This window comes from Talpa occidentalis, unplaced genomic scaffold (genome assembly GCF_014898055.3).
Source record: "Talpa occidentalis isolate TD23 unplaced genomic scaffold, MPIMG_talOcc4v2.1 talOcc4.6, whole genome shotgun sequence".
Classification (NCBI taxonomy): Eukaryota; Metazoa; Chordata; class Mammalia; order Eulipotyphla; family Talpidae; genus Talpa; species Talpa occidentalis.
In genome coordinates, this window is record NW_023604972.1 from 70,043,259 (window position 1) to 70,061,292 (window position 18,034).

The 18,034-nt window shown below is 38.4% G+C and overlaps 1 protein-coding gene across 1 annotated transcript in view; it reads left to right on the plus strand.

Annotated features, from left to right (window-relative positions):
• The first annotated feature begins 393 nt into the window (after positions 1-393).
• Positions 394-18,034, plus strand: part of PJA2 (praja ring finger ubiquitin ligase 2) — an 87,216-nt gene continuing 69,575 nt past the window's right edge. Inside the window, exon 1 of the mRNA XM_037530709.2 lies at positions 394-498. The gene's annotated coding sequence lies outside the window, so the exon portion shown is untranslated. The remainder of the gene's footprint in view (positions 499-18,034) is intronic.

Genomic DNA, 18,034 nt, shown 5'->3' on the forward strand with positions numbered 1-18,034 from the left:
CGTGCCCCGCCCCCTCCCCAAGCGTCGCAGTGCTGCAGGAGAAGGAGGCGGGCCGCCTGCCGCGGGCGGGCCCACCCCGCTGTCGTCCTTCCGCTCTCCGGCCAATCGGCGACGTCCCCCTGAGGGAGATGGCGGACCGTGGCGTAAAGACAGTCCAAGTATTTTTCCCTTTTTCTGCCACGTCCCAACCATTGACGTAATCCTACTCTTCAGCTTCCGATTGGGCAGGCGGATTTTTCCCGCAGAGGTCCTGTAAGTCTATTGGCCAGTGCTGATTTGGGGGCGGGCTTAGAGCGGTCGGCTCCCTGGCCTTTACCGGGGCGCAAGGGGCGGGACGCGCCGCCTCTGCCTCTGCTTCCGCCGCCGCCGCCGCCGCCGCCGCCGCCGCCGCCTGCCGCTGCGCGTTCGGCGGGGGTGGAGTCGGAGGCGGAGAAGAAGGCGGTGGTGGCGGGTGGAGGATCGAGCGCAGCTCTCGCTCCGGAGCCGCTGCACATTTCGGTGAGGGGTGTTGTGTGTGTGGTTTTTTTTTTTCCCCTCGATCTGGCGTACTCCGCTGTCGGGAAGGTGAGGGTCGGGGCGCGGGGCCCGCTGCCGCGCCCGCCCGCGTCCTGGGGTCGCTCCCTCAAGACGCGGGGCCCGTCCCCGCCGCGGCGCCGGCCATGGTGGGTGGGGTTGGGGCGGCCAGAGGCCTGCGCCGCCGCCGGGCCCGGCCAGCCCGCACCGGGCCGCGCTCGCGGCGGCGGCCGCTGCCGCCCTGCCCCGACGGGCGGCCCCGACGGCCGGGGGTCTCCGGCGGCCGCCTTCCCTGCGGGCTCCCCCGCTGCCTGCGCCCGGCCGGGCCCGCCCGGCCCCGCTCCCGACTGCGGGCGTGCGCCCCGCCGGCCGCCCCGCGCTCCCGGCCTCCCGCCGCCCGGCCTAGGGCCGGACCGTCCACGCCGCAGGCCGGCAGCCCCTCCCCCGGGAAACCTGCCGTTGCCGGCGCCGTCGCCGTCGGGGTGGGTCTCCACCTGCCCCCCGGCCGCCGAGGCTGCAGCGCCGCGCGCCCGGCCTCTGCGGGGCCCGCACCTTCCCGGCCCGCAGGCCCGCGGCGGGCTCGCCTCCGCCCGGGGCGCGGCCGGGTGGCCGCCCCGAGGCTCCGGCTGGGGAATCCTTTTGCGCACATTCGAAATGGTGAGTTTCCAGCGCTCAGGCCGGGCGGAATGAAAGGAGAGGAGGCAGAGAGTATTTTTTATAGGGAGGACGAGTAAGCGTTTTTGATGATTCCCCTGGCCGTGCATTACATCCGCGTCGACACTGCCTTGAACCTGCTGGTGCTGTGAAGCTCACCATTTTTCAGGCTCCATGTACGGGTGTTTGATCCTGTGCTGTTCGGTCAGTTGCGTTTCTGTAAAACGGCAGTCACCTCTGCTGAAGACAACAGATCATTTGATGAGTGTGTAAATAAGCACGAAGATAACGGAAATAAACGTTGAACTATTTTTTTTTTTCCGTTGCTGTGATTGTGGCCTGGAAGTCGTGTCAATTTTATATGAAAAATCGTTTAATTTTAAGAATTTGTTAGAGACCTGCAAACTTGATGTAAAAATCAAACAATAAAATACTATTAAAATACGAAAATTAATTTACATACGCTTGTCCCACTTCAGTATTTGGGGTTAACATCTTAATGTGCATACAAACATGCAAAGCTTTTTTGTATTTTTGGAGGGGGAGAGGTTACCAGATACGTTAGTGTATCACTTGGTTTTTCACTTAATTACATTTCATGGATATCTTGTTATACATGTCTCCCTATTTTTTTTTTTTTTTTAAAGACTACGGGGTATTCCATTAGTTTGAATGGACTGTAATTTAAAGATTTCCTTACTGGCAGATAGTTAGGATAATTACAGGGTTTTTTTGACATCACAAATTTGTCTTATTTGAAACCAACTTTTAAATCTGCACATTAGTTTTTAATTACAAGCATTCAATCCTATATTATAAAAATTCAAATCTAAGGAAGAATAAAGTAAAAAGTGCAGCTTCCACTTACCCTCCAGTCCTATCTTCATCCTGTGAGTAAACTTGGGTGATTATTTCTGGAGTGTGCATTCCTAGAAATAGAGTTCCTGGGTTTAAGGGTAGGATTATGCATATTTAAAACTTTGCTAACCATTTCTCCCTCCTTATTGCTCTATAAAATCATTCTTGACTGTTTCTTACACATTTCTTCAGATGAACTTTAGATTTAACTTGTAAATTTAAAATACTTAGATATTTTGAGTGGGGTTATATTAAAATTGAAGGTTAATTTGGAGACCACTGGTGATGAGTCTCTTCTGTAATGTGTGTATGGTAAGTCTACATTCACATCTTGCTTTATAATCTTTGGGAAAGTTTTATAGACCTTTTTTTCCCGTATGCAAGACATCCCTTCTTAATAACTTTTAATGATTTGATTGTTCTAGTGAAATGGAAAGTAACAATTTCTTTGGGTTATATGGAAACTTTGAATTTTCTGTTTATAATGTGTTGAATGTCTACAGTGTTGATTGTCTGAAAATATTCAGCTTTTTGATTTCCTTTTTCAATGTTTATAATTTAGGTGTCTTCCTGGTTGATTTGGCTGTTACACAGCCTATGTAATACTGAATAATAATAATGATAGCTAAAAACTTAGTGTTTCTAACTTTAAATGAAATTGATGCTTTGGCATCAGTTATGATTGCTAATGCCTTCTGAGAATATTAAAGTTAAAATATTTTCTATTTTTGGTTTTTTAAGATATTCTTACTGTTTTTTTTAATTTCTGTTGAAATTTTTAAAATTTTTTTTTTTTAATACAATAGCTGGGGTATAGGCCAGAGGCATGGGAGGGTGAGAGGATTCACCAGAGACAGAGTGGGGAGCAGAACAGGCAGACAGACTGAAATACACTGCTGAGGGGAGCAGCGGGCGCAACAGGAAAGGTCTGCCACACCATGTGGGAATCTCCCTGGCCAGCTGGGAATTGAACCGACGCTGCAGAGGCTGTGTACAGCTTCACAGTGCTGTGCTCAACCCGCTGTGCCACCGGGGAGACCCCTCTGTTGAAATTTTTAAAAACCATAAACATGTATTGAATTATATTGATGTTTTTCATCTCTTTAGGTTATTATAAGAGCATGAACAATGTTTCCTGGTTAATATTTTCCCAAGAGGGCCCCCTTTTAAAGAATCAACTGGAGATACTATATGTAAAGTAAAAATCTATATATTTAAAATACACAGCTTGGTGTGTTTAAGCAAGTATCTACACCCTTGTCACCACCACCAGATTCAAGAGAATATTATTTTTATTGCCATTAACAAGATATGGGATATTTCCCATCATCCCCAAAACTTCTGCCCTTTTGTAGTGAGTCTTATTTTTCCTTTCATTACCAGGAAACCACATGTCTTCTTGGTTTCATATTTTCTAAAACTTCATGTAAATGGAATGGTATAATACATACTCTTTTACATCTGGCTTTTGTGTGTCATATTTTTTTAAATTATTTATTTATATATATGTTTCATCATTGTTCTTTCTTGTACAATGTTTGCTTTCTTTTCTTAGGTGTAGTTCCCATAGAATTTCCACCACTAAGTCACACATGGATCATCACTGTAGTCCCTTGTGCTCTTCCTGCCCTTGTTTTGGTCCCTCTCCCCTCATCCTCCCTTGCAGAATGTTTCTGATTTATAGTTGCCTCTTGATTTTTGTTTTTTTTTTATTATGTTTTTTTCCCCGATCCCTTATTTGGTTCCCCTATATTCCTCCTATAAGTGAAACCATCTGATATTTTTCTTTTTCCTTCTGATTTATTTCAATGAGCATAATCCTTTATAGCTCCATCCATGTTGCTGTGAATGGCATGAGTTTATCTTTTTGATTGCTGAATAGTATTACATTGTGTATATATATATATATATATATATATATATATATATATATATACCACATCTTTTTTTTTTTAAAAGGATTCACCGGAGACAGAGTGGGGAATAGAGCAGGCAGATTGACCAAAGTACAGTGCTGAGGGGAGCAGTGGGCGAGTCAGGAGCGGTCTGCTGCGCCATGTGGGTAGCTCCCTGGCTGGCCAGGGATCAAATTAGTGCTGCAGTGGCTGCAGATAGCTTCATAGGTGCGTCTTAACCCCTTGCGCCACCCGGGAACCCATATACCACATCTTCTTGATCCAGTCATCTTTTTTTGGGCATTTGGGTTGTTTCCAAATCTTACCTGTTATAAATAGTGCTCCAATAAACATAAGGGTGCAGGTATGCTTTTGAATTAATGTTTTTATGTCCTTTGGGTGGATTCCTAGGAGTGGAATTGCTGCGTCATACGGTAGTTCTATTTGTCTATGGTATTGATTTACTACAATTTGTTGAGCATGTCACCCATTCATGGATTTTTGGATTATTTCCAGTTTGGAACTATTATTAATAAAACTGTTATGAATCAGGCCTCCCCTGGTGGCGCAGCTGTTGAGCGCTGGGCTGCGAGGCTGCCCGCAGCCTCTGCAGCACTGGTTCATTCCCCCGCCGCTGGCGAGGCTCCCACACACACACAAAAAAAAACTATTATGAATGTTTATTCATGAGTTTTGTGTTAGCATATATTTTCATTTCTCTCAGGTAAATACCTAGACATGGAATTGTTGGGTTGTTTATATGATAAATGAATGTTTAAATATAAGAAACTGCCAAACTGTTTTCCATTTTATGATTCTAGTTTTTTATATCCTTATCAACACTTTCAGGCTTTAATTTTAATACCTCTAGTGGGTATATAGTAGTATCATACTTTTAGTTTGTATTTATCTCAAAATCTTTTACTTATTTTGGAACATTGGGATGTTGAGATTTATTTATTTATTTATTTTTAAAGATTTATTTATTTATACATACAAGAGCTGCGGTACAGGCCAGAGATGCAGCGGGTGAGAGGACCCACCAGAGACAGAGTGGGGAACAGAATAGACAGACTGAAATACACTGCTGAGGGGAGCAGCAGGCGAGACAGGAGAGGTCTGCTATGCCGTGTGGGTTTCTCCCTGGCCAGCCAGGAATTGAACTTGTGCTGCAGAGGCTGTGTATTTCCTCATAGTGTGATGCTCAACCCCTTGTGCCAGCAGGGAGGCCCTGGAGTGTTGAGATTTAAGAATGCTTTTACCCACACAGATAGACTCTGATGCCTGCCTTACCATTTTTATAACTTTAAACAGGAACCTTTAATTTTGATTAAATTCACTGGGTCAGTTTTTTCTTTTATGATTTGTGCTTCTGTGTTCTGAGTTTGCTCAGTGCAAAGTTGCATAGATTTCTTCTTATGTTTTCTTTTATAAGTGTTATACTTCCAGCTTCTATGTCAAGCTGTATTGTCCATTTTGAGTTAATTTTTATATATTGTATGAGATAAGGGTCCAGGCTTATTTCCCTCAGTCCTAACATCATTTGTTGGGACGGCTTTCCTTATTGAATTAATCCAATTTGGTTGAAAATCGGTTGACCATATACAGGAGTCTACTTCTGGACTACCCCCTTGATCTTTCTGTATCTTTGTAGTACCGCATTGTGTAATTACTGTTACTATATAAGTCTTGAGATCATGTAAAATGAGTCCTCCAACTTTATTCTTTTTCAAAATTCTGACTGTTCTAATTCCATTGCTCTCCTATAAAATTTTTAGAAGGGAATAATAATTTACATTATATTGAATGCATCATTTAAAGTGGAAAGAATAGACATCATAATATTGTTAGATTTTTTATTTCTTTCATCAGCATTTTTGAAGTTTCAGCATACAGATGTTGTTGGCTGTTATTTTATTAGATTTGTATCTAATCATTTCTCATGCTATGTTTTTAAGATATATTTATTTATGCATACAAGAACTGGGATACATGCCAGATGTGCTCGGGGATGGTGATGAGAGGATTCACCAGAGACTGAGTGGGGAACAGAACAAGCATACTGACTGAAATGCATGGCTGAGGGGGACAGCAGGCGAGATCAGGGAGGTCTGCTGTGCCATGTGGATAGCTCCTTGGCCAGCCAGCCATCGAACTCAGTGTTTAGCTTCACAGTGTTGTGCTTAACTGCTTGTACCACCAGGGAGGCCCCATTTTTCATACTATTAATACTGATAATTTTCTTAAATTTCAGTTTGCAATTGTCTGTTGATAGTATATAAAAATATAATTGGTTTTTAGATACTGACCTTGAATCCTGCAACTTTGCTAAATTCACTGATTCCCTTAATCTTTTTAACAGATTCTTTGTGATTTTCCCCATGCAAATAATCATGTCTTTTGTGACTATAGGATGTTTATTTCCCTTTTTTCTCCAATTTGTATGTACACCCGCCCATGCCTTTTCTTTGCTTATTACACTGTCAAGGACTTCCAGTATGGTGTTGAATAGGAGTGGTGGGAGCTGATATCCTTGTCCTGTTCCTGCTAGTAAGAGGAAAGAATTTAGTCTTTAGTTCTTAAGTTTAATAGGAATGACCCTTTATTAAGTTAAGGATATTCTGTTTCTGTGTTACTGAAATTTTTATCATGAGTGGACGCTGAGTTTGGGCAATAGTTTTTACTGTATTTATTGAGATAGTCACGTGGTTTATCTTTCTAGGTCTGTTAATATGTTTACATTGATTTGATTTCAAATATTAATCAACCTTGCATTCCTTAGATACTTCTCACTTGAGTGTAGTGCATTATGATTTTTACAAATTGGTAGATTAGATTTGCTAATATTATGTTGTTTTCTTTTTCATATCAATGTCCATAAAGGATGCTTTTAATGTAGTTTTTTGTATCAAGGATAACGTTGGCCTCATAAAGTCGGGAAGTACTTCTTCCTCGTATAGTTTCTGAAAATTTTTGGATAGGATTAGCACTTGTTTCATAAATGTTAGAGTTTGCAAGCTAATTCTTCTGTGCCTATAGTTTTCTTTGTTGAAAGATTTTTAAAGGATCTGTTCAATTATTTTAATCTCATTAGGGTTACCAATTTCTTGAAAGCTTTCGTCTTTGAATATATGAATAGTAGAGGAATAGTTATTTCTTTTAAGGAATTTGTTTATTCATATATTCATTACTATAAAGTTGTTTTCTTACTCTCTTTATGTTTATAGTAGTTGTAGTGATTCTTTCATTTCTGATACTGGCATCATGCACTCTCTTGTCTTTTTTAGTCTGTTTCCAGATTTATCAACTTTGTTAATACTTTCAGAGATAACAGCTTTTCACTTTATTGCTTTTTTTCTTTATGTTTTCAATTGTATTGTTTTCTGTTCTTCACTGTATTTTTGTGTGTGTTTTGGTTGAGATCTATCTGATTTTTTTTTAAGATTTATTTATTTTTATATAAGAGCTGGGGTACAGACCAGAGGCACGGAAGGGTGAGAGGATTCACCAGAGACAGAGCGGGGAGCAGAACAGGCAGACAACAGAAATACACTGCTGAGGGGAGCAGCGCACGTGACAGGAGAGGTCTGCCATGCCATGTTCTGCCGCACAATGTGGGATTCTCGACAGCCAGCGGAGATCGAACCAGTGCTACAGAGGCTGTAGACAGCTTCACAGCGTGGCGCTCAATCCGCTGTGCCACCAGGGAGACCCGAGATCTGATTTTTTAAGATGTAAACTTAGTCTATTGATTTAAGACCTTTTCCTTTTAATCACTGTTTTTGATATTCCTGCACATTTTGATTTTTTTAAATTCGCATAATGACTTTCACTTTGACTTGGGTTATTTAGAAGTATGCTGTTTAATGTCTAGGTGTTTGGTGGATTTCTTTATTTCTGTATCTGATGTCTATGTTTAATTTATTGTAGACAGATAACATAATTTTGGTGATGTTTGCTCCTCTTTTTGTAATTGATTTCTGTTTAATTTTGCTGTAGACGGATAACATGCTTGGTGTAATTCTTTAAAAAGCTGAGGTAGGTTTTATGGCTTAGAGTATGGTCAGTCTTGATAAATGTTCTTTTTTTCAGTGTGCATTTTAAGATAATACATATTATACTGTTCTTGTGTGGAGTGTTTTATAAAATTTGTATTCCACATAAATATTAAATTTTATATCTTATATGGGATATCCTGTTATTGTCAAGTTAATTTGATTGATGGTGTTTGCTTTGTTTTCTATTTCCTTATTGAACTTGGGCCCACTTTTTTTTTTTTTTTTCTAATCACTGAAGAAAGATTTGAAGTCTCCAATTATGACTATGGATTTGGCTAATTCTCAGTTTTGTTCTAACAATTTTTGTTTCAGGTATTTTAAACCTTTGTTCTTAAGTGAGTGCATTTATATTAGGATATTATGTCTTTTTGGTGAGTTGACCCCAATATCAATATATAATGTCCATCTTTATCTCTAGCAGTATTCCTTGCTCTGCAGTCTACTGTATCTGATAATGATGTAACTATTCCAGCCTTTGTTTTGATTGGTGTTTGCATTATATATCCTCTGTTTTCAGTCTAATGCCTTTTTATTTAAAGTAGTTTTTTTGTAGATAACCCACTATATTTCATCCATTCTGACAATCTTGTATTTTAAATTTGATTATTTAGAGCATTTTTGTTTAATCTAATTATGTGGTTGCATTTAAATCTGCCACCATACTAGTTTTTCTCTTTAACTTAGCTGCTCTCAGTTCTCTGAGTCCATTTTATCTTGCTTCTTTAAAGAATTTTATTGAATTCTCCAGTTTATGTTATAGTTCTTTAATGTCATTCTTTTTTTTTTTTTTTTTTTTTTTTAGATTTATTTATTTATGTATACAAGTACCGGGTACAGTCAGAAGCGCGGGAGGGTGAGAGAATTCACTAGAGCCAGAGCGGGGAGCAGAGCAGGCAGAAGGACCGAAGTACACTGCTGAGGGGAGCAGCGGGCGGCAGGAGAGGTCTGAGCGCCATGCGGGACCCTCCTCCGGTGGCAGGGGAGCAGCTGGGGATTGAACCAGCGCCGAGGAGGCTTCGGGCAGCTTTGCAGCCCAATGCTCAACCGCTGTGCCACCGGGGAGGCCCTCTTTAATGACATTCTATAGTCAATAAGTATTATACCACTTTTTATATAGTATCAGAGATCTGCAACACTGTTTTTCCAGTTTCCTTTTAATATATTTTTACTTTTATTGTCATTTTATTCTATCATATGACTTAGATCCTTAATACATTGCTGCTATGTTTGATTTAGAACTTTATTGTTGAAGATGTAGACACTACCCAGTGTGACTATTTAACTTGAATTTTGAGTAGTTATTAAATTAAATTCAAATTAATTTTCTCTGCTCTTTTAGCAATTTTTAAGTACTTAGTTGCCAAATGTAGCTTTTAGCTTTCATATTGATCAATTTAATATATGGAGCATTGTTATCTCAGAAAGTTTTGTCAAGCAGTGCTACTTTAAGGGGTTCTTTTGAAGTAATCAAAATTAAGAGATGTGTATATCTATTTTACATTTACCCTCACATTAGTTATATTTAGGGGTCCACGTTTCTTTATAGAATGAAGTGTTTTGTATTCTTTCTGTCAGAAGAAATTCATTTCATATTTTTTGTAGTTTGGTATTTTTCTTACATCACTTTAAGGATGCCATTTTCTTTTTACCTGCATAGTTTCTGATGAGAATTAGCTGCAGTTCTTTATTCCTCTATACACAGAAGATGTTTGCTTTGTCATTCAGTGTTCATAGCAGGTTGAATATGACTTGTCTTGGTGGGTGTGCATTTTGTATTTATCTTGTTTTTTGTGGATGGTTGCTGAGCTTCTTATATTTCTTGTTTGATCTCTGAAGTCATAAATTTGGAAAATTATATGCATTTTCTATTCTGATATCACTCTCTGTAGGATTCCAGTTACACACATGAGAACTCATTTGGCACTGTCCCACAACTCTGAGAAATTGTCCTTTTTTTCCCCCCATAACTATCTCAAATCATATAATTTCTCAGCACCTCTCTTGAAGCTCATTTATACTTTCCTTGACAGCAGTCTATTTATGAGCCATAAAATGTATTTTTTCTGTCAGATAATGTGGTTTCTATTTCATATTTCCATCTTTTGAAATTTTTGGTCTGTTTCCTAACCCTACTCTAGGAGTAAAGGTAAAGCCACAATGGAGGACAGTGATCGTTGCCCTCCTCCCAGTAGTAGGTTTTTTCTGGTAGAGCTGCTGAGTTCAGGTACTTAAGTTTCATTCCTTTCTGTCATTGGTAGTCACTTGCTCCCACCATTGAAAGATGGTCTCTTTAGTCTCTGACATGTTTACAGTCTTTCTAGCACCTGATGCGGTTCTTGGAGTTAGTGTGGGGCCCTTGGGTTCACTCTGGGAAAGGTTTCTCCAGAGGTCCCGTTTCAGCAGCATGTGGCGAGTTCCCCAGGCGAGTTTCGCCATGAGGCAGAGACATTAGTTATATTTAAAGAACAGGTTTATTAGGGAAAGGGAAAGGGACAGGTTTTACTGAGAGAGGCCTGCATGGTCGCAGGTGGGAGGCCTTGAGGACAGCTGCCTTCCCTCAGGGAAGTCAGTGTAAAGAAGTCCTGGCATAGTACAGGTCATGGGCCGCCAGGAAGCTGTTGCCCTGCAGAGGGAGAGAGCTGGTGAAAAGAGGCACCTGCATATTCACAGGTGGGCAGTGGGAGTGCTACCCCAAGCTTGTGCAGACTGTACTCATACAGTTCTTTTCTGTTTGGGAGGGGCTCATTCCTCCATGGAGTGGCCTGTCCTCTATCAGCACCCAGTAGAGATCCATGGATAAGAGCATGTGAATGGGTGTCACCTTACAGAACTCTTTGGAATTCTCAGAAGATCTGTACTCTCCTCTATCCCATATGTTGTCTTTGTCTGAGATGTAATTCTTGGCAGAAGAGAATAACATACACATTTTCTAAAGGAAGTTGCGTACTATTTCTCAAAAATGACATCAAGCATGCAGCAAGGATGTGTTTTGTAATTTCTTAACCACTGAAAATTGATGCTAAGTATGTATCATAAGCTAGTCGGTGAAGTAATAAATAGTTAAAAAAAAAAAAAGTATTAATACCAAAGAAAGCAGTGAACAAAGTACAGATAAGACAAATAACACAATGATACTTAAACCTATTTATATTGGTAATTATGTTAAATGTATTAAATACATTAATATTAAATGTATTAAATACATACATTAATACAGTGTATTAAATACCAATGGAAATGCAAATGTTTCCAAGCTTCATAAATGAGTCTGGACTATCTTGCAAATAATAATACTTTAAATGGAAAAGCACAGATAAGTAGAAAGAATGAAGTATGTATTGTCTGCAAACACTCACCAAAAGAAAGCTCAGGTGTGACTTTAAGATAAACTTGGAGTATAGTAACAGAAAAAGAGGAAAGTGTCAAAAGTGGGTCAATTCATCAAGACAAAGTAATCTTAAATAGCTATTCACCTAGTAAAATAGCTTCTGAATATAGAATATAAAAGAAGATATACATTCAGAGCTGGATGTTTTTAATATACACAAAATATCTAATAGGAGAACTATATAGAATATTTCTAAAGCAGTAGAAATTTTGAGTGACACGATCAATTAATGCAGCGGATGTTTGTAGAACAATGTTTATCTAACAACTGAAGCTGTATGTTTTTTAAGTGCATAATGGGACATTTGCTAAAATACGTATTTTTTAATATTTAAAATTAGTTGTTTTTTTTTTTTAATTGAGGTAACATGGATTACCAACACAGTATATGATTCAGAGGCATGGGAACACACCTCTTCAGATGCAAGTCACCACATCATACACACCATCAAGGCATCCATAGTTCTAGTCCATTATTCCCCCTGCCTACACCTTTACCCCCTGACCCCCACTATTGTAGCCTCAATTCCACAGTCAGATTTCTAGGATAATTGATTTGTTTTTCTTTTGAGCTTTTGTTCCCTGTCATCCAAATGTAAGTGAAATCATCTGGTGTTTGGTTCTCCTGGTTTATTTTGCCTAACATCCCTCCAGTTTCATCAATGTTGCCAATGGTAAGGGTTTTTTTTCCCCATTATGTATAGATACCATATTTTTCTAATCCATTCTTCTGTTCTAGTGCATGTAGGTTGTTTCTGTGACAGGGCTATTGCAAATAGTGCTACAGTGAGCATAGAATTGCACATATCTCTTAAAAATAGTGTTTGCATTCTTGGGGTAGATACCTAGGAGTGGAATTGCTCAGTCACATAGTAAATGTTTTTTGTGAAACTCTCCATACTATTTCCCATAGGGGCTGGACTACTCCACATTCCCACCAGACATTTATAAGGGTTCCTTTTTTTTTTACTACGTCCTTGCCAACACTTATTTTTGTTTTGGTCTTTTTTTTTTTTTTTAAGATTTGTTTGTTTATGCATACAAGAACTGGGGTATAAGCAAGAGGTGTGGGGGAGTGAGTGGATTCAGAAGAGACCGAGTGAAGAGCAGAACTGGCAGATCTATTGAAATATACTGCTGAGGGGAGCAGTAGGCAAGACAGGCGAGGTCTACTGCTCCACATACAGGTTAGCTGCCTCGCCTGTCGAACTCATGCTGCAGTGGCTGGTGATAGCTTGATAGCCCTGTGTCTTTAACCCCTGTGCCACCAGGGAGGCCCTGATTTTTTATCTTTTTGCCATGGACCATTCTCACAGGTGTAACATAACATTTCATTGTGGTTTTGATTTGCATTTCCCTGATGGTAAGTGATAGTAAGAATTTTTTCTTGTGTCTGTTGGCCATCTATGTCTTCTTTGGAGAAGTGTCCACTTAGCTTTTCTGTCCATTTTTTAATGGCAATTTTTATTTTCTTTTTGTTCAGTTGTATGGGTTCTTTATATATCTTGAATATCAGCCATTTGTCAGTTGTATGATGTGCTGTATTTTCTCCCAATCAGTTTGGGTGTCTTTTCGTTTTACTGATGGTTTCTTTCATTGTGCGGACACTTTTTAGTTTGATGTACATTCGTTTGTTTATACTTTTGTTTCTCTTGACTTTGAATACATGTCTACAAATAATTCATGGAGTTTTGCCTTTGTTTTTGTCAATATATTTTATGGTTTCAGTTGCTGCATCCATGTCTTTTACCTATTTTGAATTGATTTTTGAGTAAGGTGTGAGATGGTGGTCTAGTTTCATTCTTTGGTGTGTAGCTGTCCAGTTTTTCCATCATTGTTTGTTGCAGAGTCCTTCTCCAGTGTACACTCTTGGTTCCTTTTCTGTAGACTAATTATATGTAAATGTGCAAGATTATTTCTGGGCTCTCCATTCTTTCGTTGTTCTGTGTTTGTTTTTGTTTTGGCACCATACTGTTTGGATTGATATTGTTTATAGTATAATTTGAAGTCTGGGAGTGTGATACCATCACTCTTCCTCCTTTTTGTCATGACTGTTTTGGTTATTTGGAGTCTTTTGTGCTTCCATATGAATTTCAGTAATGTTTGTTTTATTTCTTTGAAGAACCTCATTGAAACTTTGATAGGAATTGCATTGAATGTGTATTTGCTTCAGGTAGAACGGCATTTTAACAATATTGGTTCTTCAATCTATGAGCAGGGGTCATCTTACCATTTTTCTATGTGTTGTGTTTCTTTCTGAAATGTCCTAAGTTTTCATTGTGTAATTCATTTACCTTTATTGTTAAATGCACTCCTAGGTATTTAATTCTTTTATTGCAATTTTGAATGAGATTGTATTTTTTTTAAAGATTTATCTATGCATACAAGAACTGGGGTACAGGCCAGAGGTGCGGGGGTGAGAGGATTCACCAGGGACAGAGTGGGAAGCAGAACAGACAGATCTAGTGAAATACACTGCTAAGGGGAGCAACAGGCAAGACAGGAGAGGTCTGCTGCACCATGTGGGTAGCTCCCTGGCCTGGGATCGAACTTGTGCTGCAGGGGCTGCGGTTAGCTTCATAACCCCTTGCTCTACCAGGGAGGCCCGATTGTATTTCTAATTTCTGTCTCTTCTAGTTCATTGTGTATATAATTGCAACAGATTTATGTGAATTGATTTTGTACCTTGATGGTTTACTATATTGATTTATTATTTTAATTATTTTGTTTTTTTAGTGAAGTTTTACAATTTTCTATGTAACCACGTCATCTGCAAGTAACAATTGTTTTTCTTCTTTTCCTGTTTGTATTCCTTTTATTTTTCTCTTGCCTAATTGCTTTAGTTAGGATTTCTAATACTGTTGAATACTAGTAGTAAAAGTAGAATCCTTGTCTTGTACCAGCTCTTAGAGGAAAAGGGTTTGTTATATATGACCCTTATGTTGAGGTCGTATAATATGTTGGTTTTCTGTCTGCTTGATTTGTCAGTTGTTGAAAGTGGGGTTTGAAGTCTCCGCAATTATAGTGTTGCTGCCAACATCTGATTTCAGATTTGGTTACAGTAACCATATTTTTTGATAGTTCTTTTTTGTTGTTGTACATATACTGATGAGTGTGATGTCTTCCTGATATATTGATCCCTTCATCATTATATAGTGTCCACCTGTGTCTTCTTAACTTTCATTAGTTGAAAGTCTATTTTGTACGATATAAGTATGATGATCCCAGCCTTTTAATGGGTCTCATTGCTTGTAGGTTTGTTTTCCAACTTTTTCTTGGAATGTATGATTATTGTCTCCAGATCATCTGGAGACAGCAGAAAGTTGAGTGTTTCCTGATCCATTCTGCCATGTTGTTTGTGTCTTTTGATTGATGCATTCAATCCACTTACATTTAGAGTGATTATTGATTCATGAGGATTTATTACTGACACTGCATTTAGTTTTCTGGTTCTACCTAATACCTCATTCACTTTTTATTGTGGATTTTCATCTTTTCATTTTGCTATGGGAGCCCTTTTCAACATTTCAGCAATACCAGACATCTGGTATTGGCAAACTCCCATAGCTTCTGTTTGGGAAGTGTTTATTTCTCTCTTGCATGCAAATGAGAGTTGCAGGTTATAGTATTCTTGAATGGCAGTTTTAATCAAAAATTTGATAAATAATGTTCCATTTTCTCCTTGCCCATTTGGTTTACTCTGAGAAGTCTGATGTCAGCCTGTGAGATTTCCGTTATAGGTTACTTGCTTCTTTTCCCTAGCCACTTTCACTACTATTTTTGTCTTAAACTCTTAATAGCTTCATGGCTATGCGCCTTTGTCTAGGTCTCATTACATTTAGTTAACCAGGTGTTCTTTTAGCTTAATGAACTTGTGTAATTTGTTCTTTTCCCAGGTTTGGGCCATTTGCCTCTATCATTTCTTTCAGTAGGTTATCTCTTGTTTTTCTGGGATAGCCTTCTGGGATAGCCATTTTTATGTGACCTTTCCTAACAGGTTAGGGTAGTTCACTAAGTGATGTTTCATTTTCTTCCCCTCATTTTTTTTCTTCTGCCTGGATACTTTGTACCATATGATCTTCATTGTATTTCAGCCCTTCACATTGGTCTAGTGTTTCCCTAACTGTCTGTGTTGATGTTTTTTAACTTTACTGATCTTTATGTATTCTGGGTTCTCATTTTCTTATATCTTCAGTTCCTAATTTCTGTTCCATTTCTAATTTCTGTTCTATTTCCCATGACATTCATGTATTTTTTGCCATTTCTTCAGATTTCTTAATCAAATAATTTGAACTCTATGACAGGAAGGTATGATTTTCCATATCTTTGTGATGGTTTCCTGGAGAAATGTTTCTTCCTTGTTAGTGTCATATTCCCTTGAGGTAGCAAGTTGCTATGTATTTTTTTTCTGCCAAGTTTGCCAAAATATATTTGTCCTTTAAAAACTATGATCAGTTTTCAAAGGAATGATTTTATACAGTGGCTTTTTCTGATTGTTGTGTCAGTCACAATTAAATAACAAAATAGAAAGTCTGCAAGTTTTTTGGAAATTAAGCAAGACATTTGTAAATAATTAATCAGAAACAGTGTCACAGTGGAAATTAGAAAACATTTTGATCTCAGACACAAGAAAACGATCTTGTTAGATTTTGTAGAATGCAAATAAAACAGTGCTCTGAGAGAATGTATAACTTCACCTGTTATATAGAACAATTGAAAGTAATAATTTAAGCTTACAAATGAAGGATGTAGTGAGTCAATCCCAAAGAAACAGAAAGAAGGAAATAGAAAATATGGTAAAAATCAGTGAAAAAAAAAGTATTCTTGTCAATGTTGAGAAGACTTTTAAAAGTGGTAAAGTTCTAATGAACTAATCAAGAATAAAATGGAAGAAAACGTAAATTATCAATACCAGGAATAAAAACAGGCATTACTTTTCCATTCCTTTGAATACTAAATTTTTAATAAAAGGAAATTGTGAACAGCTTTTTATTAATACATTTGCTAGCTTGAAGGCCATCATCATTGAAAGACACAACTGATGTAATTGATGGAAACTGACATAAAGAAATGCAAAATCTGAGTTGTCCTGTGTTTTTTAAACAAATTTGATATATTCAGTATCAAGTTGAATATATCAAAAACTTTCCCACATAGTAAGTCCCAGACACAGATGCATTTACTGATAAAATTGTAAACATTTAAATAAGATTAAAATGTCAACTTTATACCAACTATTCTGAGAACAAAAAAGAGGAACCATTTCTCAGAACATTATATTATTTTACTATAAATCTTACTAGAAAAATTTGGCAAGAGGGGCCTCCCCCCATGGCACAGCAGGTTGAGCACAGCGCTGTGAAGATGTCCGCAGCCTCTGCAGCGCGGGGTCAATTCCCAGCTGGCCAGGGAGAAACCTACATGGCGAGGCATACCTCTCCTGTCTCGCCTGTTGCTCCCCTCAGCAGTGCTTTCGGTCCATCTGCCTGTTTCTCCCCACTCTGTCTCTGTCTCTCACCCTCCAGTGCCTCTGGCCTGTACCCCAGCTCTTGTATAAATAAATATATCTTAAAAAAAAATTTAACAAGAATACTTTATGCAAAGAACATTTTGGATCAGTATTTCTCATGAGCATAAATACAAAAATAATCCTTTTTTAAAAAGATTTATTTATTTATACACACAAGAACTGGAGTACAGGCTAGAGTTTTGGAGGGTGAGAGGACTCACCAGAGACAGAGCAGGGAGCAGAACAGGCAGATCGACCAAAATACACTGCTGAGGGGAGCAGCGGGTGAGCCAGGAGAGGTCTGCTGCAACATGCAGGTCACCTCCCTGGCTGGGGATGGAACTTGTGCTCTAGTGGCTGTAGGGAGCTTCATAGATTGTGTCTTAACCTCTTGGGCCACCAGGGAGGCCCCCAGAAATAATCCTTTGATATATAAAAAGCATAATGTATCATGTCTAGCATAGATTTGTTCTAGGACTGCAAGGTTGGTTTTGATGTTTTTAAATTAATCATTGTATTCCATCTCCTTAACAGAACAATGTAGAAAGACCTTAGAATCATTTCCATATAGAGAAATCATTTCACAAAATTCTGTTTTTGTTAAAAATCCTCAACAAACTAAGAATCAAAGGAAGCATTCTTAATTTTCTAAAGAATATCAACAAAAAATGAACAAACATCACAATGGAAAACTGTTTCATGTCTTTTATCTCTCACTACATTCAATATTATAACCCTAACCTGTGCTCTCAGATAAAATTAATATAAAAATTGGAAATGAAAAATAAAACATACTGTGTTTACCAGCAATCAACTCAAATAAGTTAGTAAGATGACTGAATGTAAGGCCAATATCTAAAAATTAGTAGTAATTTCTTACTAGCAACAAAAAAGTATAAAATAAAATTAGAAATGTACATTTAAAATAGCATGTAAATGTATAAAATACCTAAAGTAGGGATGAGAAATTTAAGAATATTTGAAGAGGAATCTATTGGCTTTGGGTAGTAGACAACTCAATATTGTTAAAATGTAATTTTACCCCTGTGTTGATCTGTAGGTTCAATACCCTATCAAAATTCCAGAATTTTTTAAATAGATTACAAAATTTTATCAAAATAAAAGTATTTAACATGTCATAACTTTGCTATGAAGTTACA